The sequence below is a fragment of the Ranitomeya variabilis genome, chromosome 5 (assembly GCF_051348905.1).
Source record: "Ranitomeya variabilis isolate aRanVar5 chromosome 5, aRanVar5.hap1, whole genome shotgun sequence".
NCBI lineage: Eukaryota > Metazoa > Chordata > Amphibia > Anura > Dendrobatidae > Ranitomeya > Ranitomeya variabilis.
In genome coordinates this window covers 142,455,806-142,478,748 of record NC_135236.1, presented here as the reverse complement: position 1 = coordinate 142,478,748, position 22,943 = coordinate 142,455,806, and the positions used below count along the sequence as shown (strand labels likewise).

Sequence of the window (22,943 nt, the reverse complement as noted above, 5' to 3'; positions counted from 1 at the left end):
AAAAACACCTACAAAGGCTTCCTAAGAATTTAAAAAAAGTCCCTTAGTCTGTTTCAGTAGGCTCCACAATCATGGGGAAGACTGCTGACTTGACAGATGTCCAGAAGGCAGTCATTGATACACTCCACAAGGAGGGTAAGCCACAAAAGGTCATTCATTGCTAAAGAAGCTGACTTCTCACAGAGTGCTGTATCCAAGCATATTAATGGAAAGTTGAGTGGAAGTGTCACATTCCTTGTGTCAAGCCACTCATGACCAATAGACAACACCGGAAGCGTATTACCTGGGCCAAGGAGAAAAAGAACTGGACTGTTGCTCAGTGGTCCAAGGTGTTGTTTCCAGATAAAAGTAAATTTTACTTTTCAATTGGAAATCAAGATCCCAGTGTCTGGAGGAAGAGTGGAGAGGCCACAATCCAAGCTGCTGGAGGTCTAGTGTGAAGTATCCACAATCAGTGATGATTTGGGGAGCCATGTCATCTGCTGGTGTAGGTCCACTGTGTTTTATCAGGACCAAAGACAGGGCAGCCGTCTTCCAGGAAATTTTAGAGCACTTTATCCCTCCCTCTGCCAACAAGCTTTTTGGAGATGGAAATTTCATTCTCCAGCAGGACTTGGCTCCTGTCCACACTGCTAAAAGTGCCAATACCTGGTTTACAAATAACAGTATCAGTGTGTTTGATTGGCCAGCAAACTCGCCTGACCTTAACCCTATAGAGAATCTATGGGGTATTGTAAAGAGGAAGTTGAGAGACACCAGACTCAACAATGCAGATGAGCTGAAGGCTACCATCAAAGCAACCTGAGCTTCCATAACACCTCATCAGTGCCACAGGCTGATTGCCTCCATGCCACTCTGCATTGATGCAGTAATTGATGCAAAAAGACCCCCGACCAAGTATTGAGTGCATTTACTGAACATACATTTCAGTAGGCCAACATTTCAGATTTTAAAATTATTTTTCAAGCTGGTGTTATTAAGTATTCTAATTACTGAGATAATGACTTTTGGGTTTTCATTGGCTGTAAGCCATAATCATCAACATTAACAGAAATAAACACTTGAAATAGATCACTCTGTTTGTAATGACTCTATATAATATATGAGTTTCACTTTTTGTATTGAAGAACTGAAATAAATTAACTTTTTTGATGATATTCTAATTTTGTGAGAAGCACCTGTAAAATCTATACGTATCTGACTAATGTCTGTTCTAGAAGAAAACAGCTACAAAGACACAAATTGTGAATAATTGTTTTAAACTGTTGACAATTTTAGTAGCTTTTTAAAAACAATTCCAGCTGTGGTTCTGTCGACATGTACAGTGCATATCAACTTCATATTGTATATTATCGTATTATACATTTATCCATAATAAGTGACTGTAAAAAAAATATGACCAAGAGTTTGTGGCCAATTAAAAGTGTCCATAATCTTACAGAAATTGTCTAATTGCATGTTTTCTCCATAGAGCAAGGAAGACGCTACTACACTCCCAACACCACTAATTTCTGCCAACACTTCTACATCCCATAGGAAGATTTTCAAACAGTCATACATTTTACTTTATACTGCACATTGTGTTATTTTCTATCCAACTTCTATTTTCTAGGATTAGCCCTGCACCTTTTTAGAGAGTTGGCTCCTTTTTTATTTGCACAATTGGCATCCTTTAATTGAACATAACCCAGGGTACAATAAAAACAGGGAAGTTATGAAACCTATGCACAACTATCCCAAAAACACTAGAAATCTGCTCTATTCAAGTGACAATTTTCACTGGACTGTGCCGAGTTTAGGTAGACCTTCAGCAGCCTATTGTTAGCTGCATCCCACTGATCACACCAGTAAAAGGTGTATAACTATAGGGGTTACAGCGGCTCTAGGACTCTAAAACTTGTGAGCTCCCAAAAGGTCCCTTTGGGCCATATGAGAATATCAGTACTGTTAAAGTCCCATTACAGTTGGAGATTTTGCATTGGAAGCCGTAAACTTCATGTTTCGCTTCTGTTATACAGACCTAATAACACATTTTAAGGGGATTTTTGGGAACAAGTTTTTCATCCCCATTACTCACCCTCCCCAGTTCAAGCACTACCTCTCCGTTACCGTTTACCTCTTTGTTAACAAACTATAGCGTTGACATCAGGCCTCACCCTCCCAAGGTCCAACGCTGCCTCTCCTCTACTGTTTCCCTCTTTATTGACCTGTCTGGCCCATATGTCACCTCACTACTGCCCAAAATTCATGAGTGTCTATCAGCCATACCCTCCTCCTTCTCATCACACTTCCTACAGCTCAATGTGGATAAAATTTAACTAATCATCTTTCCTCTATCTCACCTAACTCCCCTACTTGATCTATCTACCACAATAAGTAATAGTTACAGCAAAAATTAGGTTTAAAATGTAACTTTTAATTGTTAATTTTAAAAATAACAAGATACAAACACTCAAGGTACAAAGTAGGGTGAATTCATACCTGTATAATCACTACTATTTGTGATACTTAACTACTGATTAGAACCCCACATTTTAATAGTACTGCATTTTTTTTGCTGGTTTAGGGTCCACTGCTTATCAGACTCTCTCAGGCATTATTTGACTATACCTCTATATGTTATTTGGCCCTGGGTTTGAATGGTTGACCTATATAATACATTGGCTGGGTGCATTTAGGTTTTATGTCATATCATCTATAAAGGGTAATCTTATTTATTTATGTCTGACAGAGGTAATTGTATAAGCTGTGGGTCTTTCTTTCTGATCGAAGTGATTGTATAACCTGTGGGCCATTGATTCCCCCCCTATATTTTTTATTTACTATAGGGTGTGGACCCGGCTCCCACTTGACTCCTAGTTCAGTCCATACCAGCAATTTCATTGTTTATGTCCATTTACTTGGCACTTTGCACCTTGAGTGTTTATATCTTGCTTGTCTTTAAATTATTTTTAAACTTAACAATTAAAAGTTACATTTTCTATCTAATTTTTGCTATACCTGACATTTCATTAAGTTTGGTCTATATACAATACTAGCTTCTCACAATGAGTGATATCACACTTTCCCCTGTACCAGAAGTCCGCTGCCTCAGAGTAACCCTCGATTCTGTACTGTCCTTGAAACTGCATATCCAAGTTCTTGCCACTTCTTGCTGCCTACAACTCAAAAATATTTCCAGAATCCGTCTTTTCCTCAACCATGAATCTACAAAAAATTAGTGCATGCCCTGAACATCTCCAGCCTCAACTACTGCAATATCCTCCTTTGTGGCCTTCATGCTAATGCTCTCACACCCCTCTCTGATCCATCCTTAATTCTGCAGCATGACTGATCCACCTCTCACCTCACTATTCCTCCACTTCTCTAATCTGCAAATACCTTCATTGGCTCCCAATTCCCCAACGTATCCAGTTCAAACTATTAGCATTGACCTACAAAGCCATCCATAATTCATCTCCTCCATATATCTTCGAACTAATCTCCTGTTACCTTCCCATACGTAATCTCCAGTCCTCTCAAGACCTTCTTCTCTCCTCTACACTTATACGTTCTTCATGCAATCATCTCAAAGACTTCTCCCAGGCATCACCTATACTCTGGAACTCTGTAACCCAAAAAGTCCGATTATCAGGCAATGTCTGATATATGATGCCCATCAATCGGGCAGCATTTTTCAGCTGTCAGGTTCCCTTTTTGCTGTTAAAATATATTAGTTTGAGAAAGTCTACCTTGAAAAGGGAAACCACTTGGGGACACTACCCTATACAATTATTATTATTATATTTCCCACATGGTCTCCGCAATACCACCGTTGAGAATATATATGTGTATTTAGTTACAAAATTTATCACAAGATAAATTGAATCAGTATTTAATTTTATCTCCATTTTAATCCCTAGCCTAAATGTGATTGAGAGCCATCCACACACTAATAATTTACAATTTGAAGCCCCATTTATGGTTGGGATTATATTAGCTGATAGCGTACTTAATTCTATTAAAGTTTGGATAGAATGTATGCGATGGTTGGTGATATGGTTAAATATGAATTACAATTGTGTAATACTAAAACCATTACAAATGACCTAAGCCTCAGTTGTGTAAGCTCCATGATTTCCAGATATCCCTGTTAGATTGCTGATATCTGCTAGAATTTTCAATGAGCCACTGAGCACATTGTCAGCACAGAATGGAAGAGATGAGATATGAGGCTGTTTTAATAGAATGCATTTTGCCTGTACAGTTTACATACTAAGAAAGCAATTTACTTCATGGCGCCAAGTAAAGGATGTTTAATTCTTCAGAACGTATCTCATGTTTGTTGACAATGGCCCATAAATAAAACATGATTGCCGTTGTAATTTATATGGCTGCATGTGTAAACCTGGCGATCCCATTCAATTAAGCAGCAAAATAAAAGTGAGAGAGGAAGTCTTTCAATCAAGACAGCCATTAAGAATGTGTGCGGGAGGTGAGCGAGGAAAATTCTGATAACCTGAGGATTTTTGCACATAGGTATTCAGCTTGTCTGTTATCATATTAGGCGTGTTCTACAATTCTGAAATCCAGGCAAGTTGATCCAGCGATGACAGGGCTGGGGACATGTCACTCAGAATCTCAGAATACACTATACACAGCGTAAAATAAATACACAAAATACAGAATATAATTGTTTTACATGGCAAGCAACATGCAACACATACAACATAGCAATCAGCTCAGGTTATTGCTAAATATACAAAATAGATCACAAAAGAGAATACAATGTATTATTTTTATCAGAGGTGCACACTGATATGTATAGACATCGGCATGTTGGCCCACAAAGAGTTTCAGGAAAGCTGAGGCCCCCATAACGGCAAATTCTTGAACTTGTTCTTTATTCCATAACAAAAACAGGAAGACACAGCAGGCAACATTTTGGCCATAATTTGCCCTTATCAAGCTCAGAGAGAAAAGGTTCAAACAGCTCAAGACTTTGCTGTTTTCCTGAACTTCTATTTTGTTCTTGGACCTGGTGGGAGGTCCTTCCGAGTTCAGCACAATTGGTCAATGATGCAAATAAAATTATCATTGGACTATTGTTGACCCCCAATGCAAAGCCCAAGTATTGCAAGTCTTTAATAGTAATGGTGTTTTCATATGGGTCACATGGTCCTTTTGGGCTTCCTAGGCTCCAAGGTCCAGGTTCGAATGCAACCCCTACACCAATTCTAGTTACGCCTCCTGGACGTAGGTAAAAATGGAAGGTGTTCTAATTTTCCGATGCTTGATAACTCTGTTTTCAGTAAATGTAGATCAGGATGCTCAACGAAATATCACCAATGACCCTTGTAAAAGGCTAAACCTGGTCTGTAAGAGAGGATGGTAACCCTCACATTTCCCCTTCGCCATTATTGTGTGAAATTGACATATTTGTCTGTCTTATGAGTTTGTAGGGCCGGCTTTTCAAACCCTGCATCTCAGCTGAGCCTAGCGATTGGCTGCAGCTCTGCTGACATTAAATTAGAGTCACCTTTGCAACAATCACCAGAGCAGCAGCAGAGACGTCATTTTGGGTTGAGGAGGGTAAGTACAGGCTGTTCCTGATGTCCCTCTCAAGGATAGCTTTACTCCCAAAGCAACTTTTCATGTGGTCAGGAGGCTAATACTAATTCCCCTGTTTCAGTCATATGGGCGGCCCCTTACCATAGAACAGTCAAGCCACAAACGTGGATGGCAAATTGTGTCTTTGACCGGACTGTTCCTGCAAAGGCATAGGGCTTCTGACCACCTTAATTGTAGTTTTGGTTCATAATAATAAACCTAACAGGAAATTCAGGGTCATGATAGAAATTCAGGGAAATGCTAGAAAATCAGCATTATGGCTGTCTGGAAGGCACAGAACAAGTGGTGGGATCCCTTTGAGTTAGGTCTTAGCGCATGTATGAGATAGCGAAATACCAGTATGAGCACGGTAAAAAGATGTGAGTGATGGCATCTCTGTACAAGAAAATGTTGATATCATGTGAGCCATGTGTCACAAATAACTATTTCATTTTTTGCAATATTGCAATTATTTCTTCTTCCAATTTCAAAGTGGCTTTTGAAAAGGGTGAATTACAAAACATTGTAAAAACTAATGTATAGTTGAACAAGTACATATGTCTCTGGCGACGTTAAGTATGATATTTTCATTTAAAACACCAAGCTGGGGGGGGCAAATGAAAACTAGACTAGACCTGTCTTGGATAAGACTATAACCCCAGTGTTTATTACGGTGTAATGTTTCATTATCCCCTATTCAGCCCTATTCAGGGGTCCGGGCTTTTTTTTTCCTTGTATAATGCACTAGGTGTTATATGGGAGACAAAAAAACATTGAAAACCTGTTCTTTTTTTCTCTCTACTTTTAAACAAATCCTCTTTCAGTGAACTGTAAAAGTAATCTAGGAGGTATAAATCTTGTAAAGACCTGCAATGCTTCCATTTGTTCATTTTTCTTTTATATGGATGGCTGTTGACCTTGATCTTCCACAGGCAGGTTCTAGTCTGTATTCTATGCACTGTTTAGAAGGAAGAATTGAATGGTATAAGTGGGTACTGACATCTAAGTCAACAAATCTGAGCACTTGAAACTAACACTACGGTAAATATGACAGGAGATATAACGCCTTTGTTAAGCACAGGCAAACAGAAGGCAAAAAATGCGTTCAGATCAGTGGGTGCAGTGCCAGGTAGTCAAAGGAAGCACATTTCTAATTTACATTATTTCACGAGCGTTCACAAATAGAACAATGCAGCAATAGAAGTACTGAGACAAATGTAACGTTCTCATCTTGGAAAGAAAGCATTTGTAGAGTAGGGATCAGACTGCTGGCACAAATGTCATCTAAGGATAAAACTGGCAAGCCATTGTCAATATTCTTCAAGTTTTTGAGAGCACTAAATCTGGGCACTTCAAAAGCAGAGGGAGAAGGTCAATTGACTTATACCTATAGTGTGTACATTAAACATGGCATTTAGATTTTAAGGGAATGATATGTGCAATTCTTTATAATCTGAAAGATATTACATTAAATTGTTATTTTCACTTCAGGCATTCATGCCAGAGACGGGAACATCTCTATGTGCCATCGATGTGTGGTTACAGAAATTGTCCAAAACGCGTAGAAGTTAAGTGAATCTGTCATGAAAAATAACGCTATTAACCTGCAGATATAGGGTTAATCTGCAGGTTAATAGAGTTCTGACACCAAGAATTGCCTGCACTGAGAGCCCCATTGCCAGGAGGAAATAAACTTTATTCAACCCCAGCAGTGTTCAGCTTCCAGTCATATGGGCGGTAACGGCAAGGTTTCAGTCACTTCTCTGTGCGTAGTGAGCGGCAGCTGCAACCGTGACTCTGGCAATGACTTACAGCAGGCTCAGTATTTCTCCCGGCAGCGGGGCTCTCAGTTATTAACCTCTAGATTAACCCCATATCTGCAGGTTAATAGCGTTCTGACACCATGCATCACCAACGCTGAGAGCCCCGCTACCAGGAGGAAATAAACTTTATTCAACCCCAGCAGTGTTCAGCTTCCAGTCGTATGGGCGGTAACGGCAAGGTTTCAGTCACTTCTCTGTGCGTAGTGAGCGGCAGCTGCAACCGTGACTCTGGCAATGACTTACAGCAGGCTCAGTATTTCTCCCGGCAGCGGGGCTCTCAGTTATTAACCTCTAGATTAACCCCATATCTGCAGGTTAATAGCGTTCTGACACCATGCATCACCAACGCTGAGAGCCCCGCTACCAGGAGGAAATAAACTTTATTCAACCCCAGCAGTGTTCAGCTTCCAGTCGTATGGGCGGTAACGGCAAGGTTTCAGTCACTTCTCTGTGCGTAGTGAGCGGCAGCTGCAACCGTGACTCTGGCACTGACTTACAGCAGGCTCAGTATTTCTCCCGGCAGCGGGGCTCTCAGTTATTAACCTCTAGATTAACCCCATATCTGCAGGTTAATAGCGTTCTGACACCATGCGTCACCAACGCTGAGAGCCCCGCTACCAGGAGGAAATAAACTTTATTCACTCCCAGCAGTGTTCAGCTTTCAGTCATAGAGGTGGCAATGGCATTGTTTCAGTCACCGCTCTGTACCTAGTAAGTGGGGGCTGCAACTGTGACTCTGGCACTGACTTAGGGTACCGTCACACATTGAAATTTTCATCGCTGCGACGGCACGATCCGTGACGTCGCAGCGATCGTATGAATATCGCTCCAGCGTCGTAGACTGCGGTCACACGTTGCAATCACGGCGCTGGAGCGATGCCGAAGTCCCCGGGTAACCAGGGTAAACATCGGGTAACTAAGCGCAGGGCCGCGCTTAGTAACCCGATGTTTACCCTGGTTACCAGCGTAAACGTAAAAAAACAAACAGTACATACTCACCCGTCGGTGTCCTTCAGGTCCCTTGCCGTCTGCTTCCTGCTCTGAGTGCAGCCGTACAGTGAGAGCAGATCGCAGCACCGCTGTGATCTGCTCTCACTTTCCGGCCGGCACTCAGAGCAGGAAGCAGACGGCAAGGGACCTGAAGGACACCGACGGGTGAGCATGTACGGTTTGTTTTTTTACGTTTACGCTGGTAACCAGGGTAAACATCGGGTTACTAAGCGCGGCCCTGCGCTTAGTTACCCGATGTTTACCCTGGTTACAAGCGAAGACATCGCTGGATCGCTGTCACACACAACGATCCAGCGATGTCAGCGGGTGATCAAGCGACGAAAGAAAGTTCCATACGATCTGCTACGACGTACGATTCTCCGCAGGATCCCTGATCGCTGCTGCGTGTCAGACACTGCGATATCGTAACGATATCGCTAGAACGTCACGAATCGTAACGTCGTAGCGATGGAAATTTCAATGTGTGACGGTACCCTAACAGCAGGCTCAGCATTTCTCCCAGCAGGGGGGCTCTCAGTGCCGATGGCACACAGTGTCAGACTGTTATTAACCTCCAGATTAACCCCATATCTGCAGGTTAATAGTACTATTTTATGACAGGTTCCCTTTAATGGAAGTAATAGAAACAGCATAACACATCAAGTAGAGTTATCCTTCAGAGTTTAGGCCCTTCAAATATTGAGAGAATGTGGGTCCACTGCCACTCTTTTTTACAAGAAAAGTAGCTGCACATCCATATGCAAACAGAATAGAAGGGTAAATATCAAGGGTCCGATTCATTAATGTGTTTACAGCCCTATTGAATAGGCGGTGATTCCAATGCACAGGCATGAAACTTCGAGCACCACATGGATGACGGAAAGATGTCATCCACTTACATGTATTTAGAAGAGGCAGAGTTTGAAGGAACCGAGGCAGCGCTGATCATAATCTGGAAACACCCATCGGACCGGACCGAGCTATTTATATACAGCACGGGACAAGTATAAATCACTTTTTCTGAGGTATGCAGGGACACGTCTGAGGATACAAAGGGGTTGCCGGAACCCCATTCTTATGATCTGAAAGGTGATGCGCATAGTTTGTAAGTGAAAAAACTGGTGACAGGTCCCCTGTAACATAAAATCTTCGTAAGCAGCATGCGATAGTATCACTTGTAGTTCCAGCAATAACAAATTTCTAGCATGATCGCAAAAGTATATTTTTGGCTGATCTGGCATATCATTTTATCCCTAGCTGTATTAGAAGATCATCACAAAATCCTTATTCTTTGCATCTACAGTAAACTCCTAATAAGAATTACCACTGTTTAATTGAGATCTCATTTTCTAACGTCCATCTTTGAGTACCATTTAAAATATTGCATCTGCTGTGGATAGCTCCCCATGGTCCCTTTTTCCAAACTCAATGTGTGTTATCACCTAATAAACCAACAAGTCCCTGTATCTGAATATGTTCCGTAATCGGTACACAAATTCGAGGACATATATTTGCTATTGCTGTACCTAAAACTGCCAAGCTTGTGTAAGGTCCTCTCCTAATGTAACTAGTTTTCTGCATTTACATTTACCCAGTAAATTTGACCATAGATTGAAATACTATCATGTGCAATGTTTTTAGATAGTACAGATAGTAATTACAGATAGTAATTTTTCTAACATGAAGGTCTTCTGGATTTGTAGCAGTAAACACTTTTTGTAACATACCATTGTGGTAGATCGGCTCACGCAGCTGTGCACAGAGGTAGACACGGGAACATTGCCTCTTTAAGCCCTTCACTCATTTATTATATATGTGGCATAAACCATGGAGAAGTAAAAATATACATGGCCCTTTAGGAAAAAGCAGGAAAACTAAATAAAATGGTAACACAAAGCACAGTCCTTGCGGTTGAAGGGTTTCGCCCACTCTGGGTTAGCAAAACACACGGTTCAGGTTAGCACAAAAACGAACACTTCTCTGGAGTTAGCCTCTCCAGACACACTGAACACTGAATGCCTCAGGAGGCTGACTATTTAAAACCCACACCACACCCTGTGGTGGAGATAAGGTGGACAACCTCCCATCTGCTCTATGATTGCTCTCAAAAACCCAGCCCTTTAAAAGAGGCTGCTTAACCCATCTCAACACTTAGTGTGCTGTAACAAACTTCTGAGTTTCAAATCACTGAAGCTACTAGCGTCAGTGAAACATATCTCCCCTCTGGTACTTTGCCAGTGACTTTGTCACACCATGTTTTAAATAAATTATTGGGGGCAATGCAGATGAACATCATGTGAACATGACTTTATAATAATCAATTTTCCCTAACATGGATTGCTGCATGGCAAAATTGTCTACGGCCATATGCTCTCTTTGTCATGCATGGCCCTATAAGGGGACAACTGCGCTTTCCAGGATAGTTACCAGCCAGGAGCACTCCTGTGGTCGAATCACTCTGCTCATCTATAACCTTAGAATACTTGGGATGAATTCAGGATAATTTTTTTTTTTTCTTATTCAAACTCTATGACACTGGAACTACTCTGTAAACAATTTTACATCACATGCTTTCATTATTATTTTATTTTAATGGTAATGAATACCTTTATAATTTCAATACCATTCTGCAGTAAATGTTATAGTCACTAATCAACCATAATATTGCATGGTTTTTCCAGGAATAACTTTTCCTTACCCAACTTCTTCTGCTAAGGAAAATGAATCTGCTCAGGTGCTACTCATGCTCCCAAGGTCTAATGCTGCAATAGGGCTAAGATATGGATGAAGCGCTAGACCTGGGGAGGATGAGGAACACCTGAGCTTATTTTTATAACATAGTGGCAGCTAATTGAAAAAAGTTATTTCTAGAAAAAGCATTAAAAAATAAGTACCTACTACTGCCTACTACATGCGCTATAGCACCGATAAATCAATAATCTCTGATTCATTGAGGTATGAACTTTACAAACTTTCTGTGGCTTCTACTGCCATGACGCTAGCAGTGGATCTTTTGCAAGGTTGAGTCTCCATAGGTTTTTCCAACACATGATACAACATATGATTAGATTGAAATGTAGGGGATTTAGAGAAGCCAACACCTTGAACACTTTCTCATGTTACTCAAACCATTCCTGGAGGGTGCATAGTCCTGCTGAAAGAGGCGACTGCCATAAGGGAATATTGTTACCATGAAGGGATTTACTTAAACTGCAATTACGCTGCAAGATAATCGGTAAAAATGTTTTTTTCATGTAAACAGGCAGCTGATCACCCAATAAAAGAAAAAAACGGTCATTCATTAGGTGAAATGACTGTTTGTGCAATGTAGAAATGATCGTCCTGGGCAGCACATCATCATTTGTAAACAAGTCTTGCTCTGCTGAGAACAATGGCAGCTAGAGATGAGTAGATCAATCTGTGGAAGATAGAGTTCAAGTTGAATGTCCTAAAATTTGCGTTTCATTTTGACATTCGAATCACAATATGTAAAGATAAATTGCTCGGCGTCATTTCCCGCACTGCTGAAGCATGAGAAAGCAGACTGACGTCGTCTTGCCTTGCCACGCGACCCTCCTCATAATGCTTGGCAGCTATGACATCTTTTGGATTATCATATCTTATACAATATTTTCTGAGCAATTACAAGATTTCCAGTATTTAGATTCATGTAATTAATTCATCGCAAATCAAATTTTTAGGGAAAATTCGTAGAAGCTGGTGAATTTGAATTTCAAAGGTTCTGCTTATCTCTAATGACAGCCTATGTGCGCTCAGCGATCAACTAGGGATTGTTTACTTTGGTCTGCCTGTGTAAACAGGTACTAAGACAATCACCAATCGGTAAAGGTTTAGCGATCGGTGATCGTAATGTGCCCTTTGTTGGTCCGTTCACAATATTTAGGTAGGTGATATGTGTTAAAGTAACATCCACAGGAATGCCAGAATCCAATGTTTCCCTCCAGAGCCCCACACTGCCTTCTTCCCATAGTGCATCCAGTGCCATTTTTTCAGGCAACACTCACACATTTCTTCATATGATGTTGAAAAAAAATTTGATTTATCAGACCAAACAACTTTCTTCCATTGCTTCACGGTTCAGTTCTGATGCTCATGTGCCATTGTAAATGCTTTTGGAGGCAAATAAAATTCAGCATGGACAATTTGAAATGTGTTCAGCTAAATGGCCCAATATGCAGGTAGCTGTGATGCAATTTACACTTCTATCATGGCTAAAATGAACTTTTTCAGCACTTGGTGCAACACTAACTCTTGGGATCGGAGAAGCTGGGTAGTCGCATTTTTATTTGAACTCCCAAAAATTGTCAATAGTGCTTACTCAGACATTTTTGTCGCTGCGGTAGTAAAAATGAGTCACGCATTTGTTGCCACCTCCCAATTCCTGACTGTATGTATGCACCTATGCCCCATTCTCGAGATAGAAGAATGTCACATTACTCAATAATCCTGATATTATGATAAGCATTTCATGAGTCCAGCTATAGGATGAGAGTTCTCCCGAGTCCAAGTGTATTCAGTCTTCACATCCGGACTGACAGTGGCAGATTGTACTGAGCAGTGGGAGATTTCAGGAGTAGGAGAGACACTGTGGAGCTGTCCATCAGGCTGGGTGGATGGGGATTGAGTAAACTTTCATAATGGATTATGTAGGCACTCTGACATGAATTATCAAAGTAAATACAGCTGCTTCATCAGTTTTAAGAGACTGTTTAGTAATGTGTGTAGTTTGCTTTGTGAAACAGATCCATTTTAAGTAGTGGTTAAAAACAATTATTAATGTAAGAATCTGATAAAAGGTTAATTGGTTTCTTTGATCTGGTATTTGCACAGTTCCAGAAAGGGAAGGTGAAGTATTCTAACTGGATATCTTGAGTGACAGCCAACAATTACCTAATTGCCTACGGATTGCCCCAGTTAACACTGGGAGATAAGCACCCAGGTCTCTAAATGTAAGAAAAAAATACAAGAGTAATACTGTGGCAAGTGTACTAATAAAGCATAGTGAAAGTATCTGCCATGTGCCTGTGTGGGGTTGATCGCATGCCTCCCAGGCATAGGAGTTGCTAATCCTTGTTTTAAAGTTGAGTCAATATAAGGCTTGCTGTCAGCTTCAAAGCAGATTTGTATCCACCCTTTCTCAGTATGTGAGTCTGGTGAATGGACTCACACACCTATACCTCTCGGATTTAATTAGTTGTTTAGACATGTACTTTTATTTAGTGGTAAGCCAGTGAGCGTATCTCATCGTCTAGTCTCTCTCGCTGTCTTCCCACTTCTCATTGCTTCTAATGTATCATAAAAAAGGACAGATTCAACTTCTGCTAACCTGTTATTAGTGTTCATGCATAATATAGAACTCAAAAATATTCATAATCCAATGTCAGGCTTCAGAATTAAGGCACAGCCTTGCGGCTGCTGAAAAACAGTCAAAATAAATGTATGCACAATGCTGTGAAAAAGTTTTAGGCAGGTGCGGAAAAAATGAAGCAAAGTAATGATACTTTCAAAATGAGATCGGTTATGTTAATAGATTATTTTTAGCAATTAACAAAATGCAAAGTGAATGAACAAAAAGAAATCTAAATCAAATCAATATTTGGAGTGACCACCCTTTGCATTCATAGCAGCATCAATTAGAGCCAGCTGTATGCGTAAGTCATCATATTAATCAGGTGATATGATCGTCATTTTCATATCTAGGTTACAGCACAGTCATTAACTAAAGCAGAAATAATGTGTAGAAGGCTTAAAACTGGGTGAAGAACAGCCAAACTCTGCTACAAAGGTGAGGTTTGTGGAAGACAGTTTCATGGTTCAGGTCATACATCATGGCAAGACTGAGCAAAGAAACAAGTCACAAGGTAGTTATACTGCATCAGCAAGGTCTTTCCCAGGCAAAGGTATAAATACAGACTGGGGTTTAAAGCTGTGCCGTTCAAGCTCTTTAAAAGGAGAGCCAAAAAATAGTCAACATTGAGGATCATAGATGCAATAGTCAGCCAATGAAAATTAGTGCAGCAGATGAAAGATACCTTATGCTTTCTACCCTTTGAAATAAGATGTCCAACAGTGATGTCAACATAGAACTGGCATCATTCAGGTGGAACTAGCTATGCTCATCTACTATTTGGACACGTCTAGTCAGTTGTAGCCTTCATGGAAGATTTGAGGCCAAAAAATCATAGCTTTGAAATGGAAACAAGACCAATCGGCTGAACTATGCATGAAAACATAGGGACTGGAGAGCAAAAAATGGATTGCTCTGGAATGATGAATGAAAATGTCAAATATTTGCCTCTAACGGGAGGCAGGTGGTTGCGTGAAGGGTTGGAGTGTGTTCCAATAATAAGTGTTTTCAGGCAATCTTGAAGCCTTGTAAGATTGGTGCTGTATTTCAGCAAATGAAGTTGGGGATTTGGTGACGATTAATGGTTTCCTCAATGCTGAGAATTACAAAGAGATATTTAGCCATCATGCAACACTATCGGGGAGTCGACTGATTGGCACCAAATTTATTCTGCAGCAGGACAACAACTTCAATCATACAGACAATGTCATTAGGAATCATCTTCAGCATAAATAAGAATAAGAAGTTGTGAACATGATAAAATGGCCCCAGCAATGCTCTAATCTCAACATATTCATAACGGTCTTGGATTACACGGTGAGTTAGAAGGATTTGTGCAAGCGACATCCGCAGAACATCTGTGGTAAGTTCTCCGAGATGCTTGACACAAACGTCTCTGCCAAGTTACTGCCAAAACTATCTGCAAGTGTACCTAGGAGAATTGATGCAGTTTTGAAGGCAAATGGTGGCTATTTGTTTACAGAGGTCAGAATGCAGCTTTAATGAAAGACTTTACTTTAAATTGGACACAATAATAATTTACCATATAATACAATATATATACAGTAACTTACTCCACGTTAAATGTTCTAAAATTTCAATGTCACAAGTTTACCACATGATATAGACCTCAGTGAGTCATTGTATGCTTTAGGTTGCTTGGGATCATAGGTATACATAATAATCACCGCAAAGTCAAAGGATTGCTGACCTGTATGGCAAGTTCTAAAAGCTTACTCACTGCCAGACTATTGATTCCAATGCCTCACCAGTGGTACGCAATATACAACATGACAATTCCTACAAAAACATTATGTCATACACAAAAACAGGCATAAAAATCTATACATAAAAAATAAAAATTCTAAAGTAGAGACTAAGGTATTTACAGCTGGTGGTCCACATAGAAGTAACAGGGAAGGGTAAAAAAGATCCTCTATATAAACAGGTAGTCCTATAAAGTGCTAGTGCATAAATGATGTTGAAATGTCTTAGGGTACTGTCACACATTGGCACTTTGATCGCTACGACGGTACGATCCGTGACGTTCCAGCGATATCCATACGACATCGCTGTGTCTGACACGCAGCAGCGATCAGGGACCCTGCTGAGAATCGTACGTCGTAGCAGATCGTTTGGAACTTTCTTTCGTCGCTGGATCTCCCGCTGTCATCGCTGGATCGTTGTATGTGACAGCGATCCAGCGATGCATTCGCTTGTAACCAGGGTAAACATCGGGTTACTAAGCGCAGGGCCGCGCTTAGTAACCCGATGTTTACCGTGGTTACCAGCGTAAAAGTAAAAAAAAAAAACAGTACATACTCACATTCCGGTGTCTGTCCCCCGGCGTTCTGCTTCTCTGCACTGTGAGCGCCGGCCGGCCGGAAAGCGAGCACAGCGGTGACGTCACCGCTGTGCTTTCCGGCTGCCACAGACACAGTGGAGAGAAGCAGAACGCCGGGGGACAGACACCGGAATGTAAGTATGTACTGTTTGGTTTTTTTTACTTTTACGCTGGTAACCACGGTAAACATCGGGTTACTAAGCGCGGCCCTGCGCTTAGTAACCCGATGTTTACCCTGGTTACCCGGGGACTTCGGCATCGTTGGTCGCTGGAGAGCTGACTGTGTGACAGCTCCCCAGCGACCACAGAATCACTTACCAACGATCACGGCCAGGTCGTATCGCTGGTCGTGATCGTTGGTAAATCGTTTTGTGTGACAGTACCCTTAGCATGAAACAAAATAAATCCAATCAAGTGGAAAAATCATTCAGCACAAACTTTGCTTAAAGCTGCAAAGATAATCTTAATAGGTAAACACTTCTTACCCATGACTCCCTGTGTGGAACACTGTGCCTGCAACCCCGACCCAAGTTTTGAAGCCCACATGAAACGCGCGTCGGGACTGCAGGCACAGTGTTCCACACAGGGAGTCATGGGTAAGAAGTGTTTCCCTACTGAATAAGATCATCAGCAGACTCTTGCATAGGTTTTAAATACTAGCTTACGCTAAGTTTTGTGATCATAAAGACTATCTTTGCAGCTATAAGCAAAGTTTGTGCTGAATGATTTTTCCATTTGATTAGATTTATAGTATAGTGACACAAGGTAAGGTTTTAACCCCTTCATGACTAGTACTGCGCATGTCATGTCTCCCCCTACCATGTGGGCTCCGGAGGTGAGCCTGCAGCAAAGTCAGGACATGTCAGCTGTTTTGAACAGCTGACATGTGTCTGCACTAGGCGCGGGTGGAATCGCGATCCACCCGCCGCTATTAACTAGTTAAATGCAGCTGTCAAACACTGACAATCAGTGTTAAATCAGTGTTAAATCACCCCCCTTTTGCCCCATTCAAAATAAAGCAATAACAAAAAATCAAACATACACATATTTGGTATTGCCGCGTTCAGAATCGCCCGATCTACCAATAAAAGAAAAGAATTAACTTGATCGCTAAACGGCGTAGCGGGAAAAAAATTCAAAACGCCAGAATTACGCTTTTTTGATCGCCGCGACACTACATTAAAATGTAATAACGGGCGATCAAAAGATCGTATCTGCACCAAAATAGTATAATTAAAAACGTCAGCTCGGTACACAAAAAATAAGTCTTCACCCGACCTGAGATTCTGAAAAATGGAGACGCTACGGGTCTCGGAATATTGGGCAATTTTTTGCGGAGTGAAGGGGTTAATACTAGAAACAGGAATGGACCATCCCGATTAGGTACACCATGTTGGGTTGGGATGTCTTTTACCTTTTTTTATCAGAATAATGCTAACTAAGTACCCTTTACTTTTTATTATGTACTATTATTATTTGCTTCTTTACTTACTAGAGAGTATTTGCGCATTTTGTTTTTTGGGGATTTCGTCTGTGAAATGGCCTTAGTGCGAATGTGCTCTTACACACTGCACATACACCAACTCATGCTTCAGCTTAATTCTTTGGTATTGCAAAGAAGGAGCTGCCCTTTAAACTCTGGCTACTACAAATGTAACTCATCATTGCTAATGATAAATCCATTTCTACCTGTCGAATTTGGCCCTTTGTTTTAGCGCTATCAGGGTTTGTTTCATATGTGTCCAGATCTGATGAGCATTATATGTGCACAGAACCCAGTCTTTGCGTTTGCCTTCAATAACATTTAAATACACTTGGATGCCCCATGTCTGCAGAAGTTCAAGGGTTCAATAACAATGGCTGTCTTGGCAGGTACCGTGTTCAAAGTGCGTTTAGGATCAAGACATGTGCATTCCTAGCCCAATAACTTGTCCAGTAATTGGTATATTGATTGCTAATGTCATCATGTTTTAGAATGTATAAACCATTCAGTATATCACACAGCCGGCAACAATCCAAGAAGGCATTGTTTATTCATTGGAGTTCCCATACAGGCCTGGCTTGGATTGTGCTTGAGGGCCTGCTGATAAAGATCAGCAGATGATTGGGTGCACACATTCTTAACATGTCTGACCCATGACATCCCAAGGGCAGCAGGCAGCCTGTCATTACAGGCACAATGCTCCTCTTTCTTTCCACTTATCTAAACCCAGATGACTTTGAAATTTTTATTAACTCATTAATGACTGAAAATGTCATTAGAGGCACCAGGAAAAGAAAGTTAGTGGAGTGCAGAAGGTATAGCTGCAAGCTGCTAATCGGAATCTAGAATTCCAGCACTGGATATAATTAGAATCATACCCTTTCTTTTATATACAGATCCGGCTGGCTTACCACACCTGGTCAAGATTCCTAATGATAGGAAAATGGAGAACGCTTTTACTAGAATTATTTCCCTAATCTGTAAAACTTATTATTAATAATATTTCCTTGCCACATGATTAAATGCTGCCAGAACACCTTCGACACAGAAGAGGCATATTGAATGGATCAATTGAAGGGTGGAATATTTTTTATTAGCCCAACGTTTCTCAATTATATAATTTCTTATAATGGTTAAATGCCTGCTGCTATTTTAATATATTCTGGTATATGAAATAAGTCCAAGTATAGCATCCACGGATGATGAATTTAATTATAAAAAATCATTATATTTACCCATTGACCCAGTTGACCAAAGACATAACGATAAGTTCCTGGGTCCCAATGTAAAATCTCTAACAGAGTCAAGGGGCATTTACACTGAAAGATAATAGTGAACTAGCATAGTTAAAATCGCTGATGCCATGATTATCTTGCTTACCCGATGAACGAGCACAATGGGTGAAATGATCTTTTATGCAGCATAAAAGATCATCGTTCTCGGCAGTGCATCATATTTGTAAAGAGGAAATCTGAGAACAGTCTATGCGCACTGAGCGATCTAGTATGGATCCCTTAGTGCACATCACTAAACTTTGGTCTTATACAGGCATTCAAATGACCACCGTTCATAAAAAGTTTGTGTAAACGGAACTTGGACATGCCAATTATAAGATTCACGTCTTCATGTGGCTATGGATCCTGTTTGCATTTCTATAGTATCCGGGCATATGTTTCTACTGCCATGCAACAGACAATAAAAATATTCATTTTCCTCAAATATGAAACATACTCAAATAAATGTGTAATTCTTTGGAGACGCAATGAGATTAAAGGTACTTTTATGTAAGTGAGTAAAAAAACTTCTATTGGCTCTCATTCACAGACACCTAGCCAACTGATCTGATCATTTTTTATTCAATCATCCCTGGCATCCACAACATACAGTGGGTACGGAAAGTATTTAGACCCCTTTAAATGTTTCACTTTTTGTTTCGTTGCAGCCATTTGGTAAATTCAAAAAAGTTCATTTTTTTCTCTTTAATGTTCTCTCTGCACCCCATCTGAAAAAAAAAGAAATGTAGTAATTTTTGCAAATTTATTTAAAAAAAACTGAAATATCACATGGTCATAAGTATTCAGACCCTTTGGTCAGTATTGAGTAGAAGCACCCTTTTGAGCTAGTACAGCCATGAGTCTTCTTGGGAATGATGCAACAAGTTTCTCACATCTGGATTTGAGGATCCTCTGCCATTCTTCCTTGCAGATCCTCTCCAGTTCCGGCAAGTTGGAGGTCTCTCCAGAGATGCTCAATTGGGTTTAGGTCAGGGCTCTGACTGGACCAGTCAAGAATGGTCACAGAGTTGTTCTGAATCCACTCCTTTGTTATTTTAGCTGTATGCTTAGGGTCATTGTCTTGTTGGATGGTGAACCTTAGGCCAAGACTGAGGTTTTCATCCAGGATATCTCTGCAATTGGCCACATTCATGTTTCCTTCAATGACAACCAGTCATCCTGTCCCTGCAGCTGAAAAACACCCACATGGCATGATGCAGCCACCACCATGTTTCACTGTTGGGAATGTATTGAGCAGGTGATGAGCAGAGCCTGGTTTTCTCCGCACATACCGCTTAGAATTATCACCAAAAAGGTCTATCTTTGTCTCATCAGACCAGAGAATCTTATTTCTCATAGTCTTGGAGTCCTTCATGTGTCTTTTAGCAAACTCTATGTGGGCTTCCATAAGTCTTGCACTGAGGAGAGGCTTCCATTGGGCCACTCTGCCATAAAGGCCTGACTGGTGGAGGGCTGCAGTGACAGTTGACTTTGTGGATCTTTCTCCCATCTCCCTACTGCATCTGTGGATCTCAGCCACAGTGATCTTGGGGTTTTTCTTTACCTCTCTCAACCAGGGTCTTCTCCCACGATTGCTCAGTTTGGCTGGATGGCCAGGTCTAGGAAGACTTCTGGCGGTCCCAAACTTCTTCCATTTAAGGATTATGGAGGCCACTGTGCTCTTGGGAAACTTGAGTACTGCAGAAATTCTGTTTTAACCTTGTCTAGATCTGTGCCTTGCCACGATTCTGTCTCTTAGCTCCTTGGCCAGTTCCTTTGACCTCATGATTCTCATTTGGTCTGACATGCACTGTGAGCTGTGAGGTCTTATATAGACAGGTGTGCGCCTTTCCAAATCACGTCCAATCAGTTTAATTAAACACAGCTGGATTCCAATGAAGGAGTAGAACCATCTCAAGGAGGATCTCAAAGAAATGGACAGCATGTGACTTAAATATGAGTGTCTGAGCAAAGGGTCTGAATATTTATGACCATGTGATATTTCAGTTTTTCTTTTTTAATAAATTTGCCAAAATATCTACATTTTTGTTTTTTTTCAGTCAAGATGGGGTGCAGAGTGTAAATTAATGAGAAAAAAAGAACTTTTTTGAATTTACCAAATGGCTACAATGAAACAAAGAGTGAAAAATTTAAAGGGGTCTGAATACTTTCTTTACCCAAGTTGCTGAGTTGGACAGCTTCTGGACTCTGATGAAAAAACATTGCATTCAGAATTTTTTTATCCAGCTATGGTTGCACACAACTGATATATTTGAAGACCTCTGTTAGACTAAAGTTGGACAAACCCAACGATACTGGTGGTGGGATCGGCAGACAGTGTGACATCTCTAAGAGAATCTTGACTGTCTTCTGACTGATGATTTTTGGAGAGAGAAGGATCCAGGTGGTACTTCTTTCATGGAGAACACGTTCCTATGCATAGGGGACTCAGGAGAGAGAGTTTTTGGCTGAAAGATCATTCAGCAGGCAGATAAATAATGACTGTCAATAAGGCCTTCATTCACATCAGTACAAAGTTAAGGTACCTTCACACGAAACGACTTTGTAACGATATCGCTAGCGATCCGTGACGTTGCAGCGTCCTGGCTAGCGATATCGTTTAGTTTGACACGCAGCAGCGATCAGGATCCTGCTGTGATGTCGCTGGTCGCTGAATAAAGTTCAGAACTTTATTTGGTCGTCCGATCGCCGTGTATCGTTGTGTTTGACAGCAAAAGCAACGATACCAGCGATATTTTACACTGGTAACCAGGGTAAACATCGGGTTACTAAGCGCAGGGCCGCGCTTAGTAACCCGATGTTTACCCTGGCTACCAGTGTAAAATGTAAAAAAAACAAACAGTACATACTTACATTCGCATCCCCCGCCGTCTGCTTCCCACACTGACTGAGCGCCGCAAAGTGAAAGTGAAAGCACAGCACAGCGGTAACGTCACCGCTGTGCCCTGCTACTGCCGGCGCTCAGTCAGTCAGTCAGTGCAGGAAGCGGACGCCGGGGGACGCGAATGTAAGTATGTACTGTTTGGTTTTTTTACATTTTACGCTGGTAACCAGGGTAAACATCGGGTTACTAAGCGCGGCCCTGCGCTTAGCAACCCGATGTTTACCCTGGTTACCCGGGGACCTCGGCATCGTTGGTCGCTGGAGAGCGGTCTGTGTGACAGCTCTCCAGCGATCAAACAGCGACGCTGCAGCGATCGGCATCGTTGTCGCTATCGCTGCAGCGTCGTTTTGTGTGAAGGTACCTTAAGGTGAATCCAGTATACTCACAGGAAGGAACAACAATCAGATGTAGCTTTATGGGTAGAGCTGCAGCCTTGTACTGCTGGGGTCCTGGGTTCAAATCCCACCAAGGAAAACATCTGCACGGAGTTTGTATGTTCTTTATGTGGTAACTTGGGTTTCCTCTAGGCACTCTGGTTTCCTCCCCCACTCCAAAGACTTATCCAAGCGTTTTTGTATGTGGGGGACTCTGGAGCAATAGCTCTTGGCCAGACAAGAAATCAACAAATGTTCAATGGTGTGGCCACCATTATAGACACTAAATACAAAATATCTATGGTCCTTGACTATACAGGTATCTATAGCATGTATTTCTATCCCATGAGTATGATCTCAGCTCATACACCTCCATTCCTGATGACTCCATCCCTCTAAATAATTGTTTGTGGTAATATTTATAGAAATCTATTAGATTTTTTTTCTGACAAATGTTTCAGGGTTTTTTTTCCTGGTAAGCATGAGAATCAGAAATAAATGTGAAACATCAGAGAGGACACTTGCAGGGGTGCTTTTGTTATATTAATATTATGGAACTTCTATTTTTCCCAAATTTATGTGTTTGCCAACTTTATTTTCACCTCCAAGTAACCAGGATTTCACAGCTTGGGGCTTTTGTGCGAAAAGTAATTCTGATCTAACAAATAAATGTAGAGACAGAGACCCTGACTCTAGAAATGTGTCTCTTACTGAACTACTTGCTGTAGTTTTAATAAAATCTCAGTTTGATCAGCAGGATATTATCACTAGAGGTTTAAACCTACTGCAATGT

At 41.1% G+C, this 22,943-nt stretch overlaps 1 protein-coding gene across 6 annotated transcripts in view; it reads right to left on the bottom strand.

Annotated features, from left to right (window-relative positions):
- Positions 1–22,943, bottom strand: part of LOC143775363 (uncharacterized) — a 119,055-nt gene that overhangs the window by 1,172 nt on the left and 94,940 nt on the right. The gene's annotated exons all lie outside the window — the stretch shown is intronic.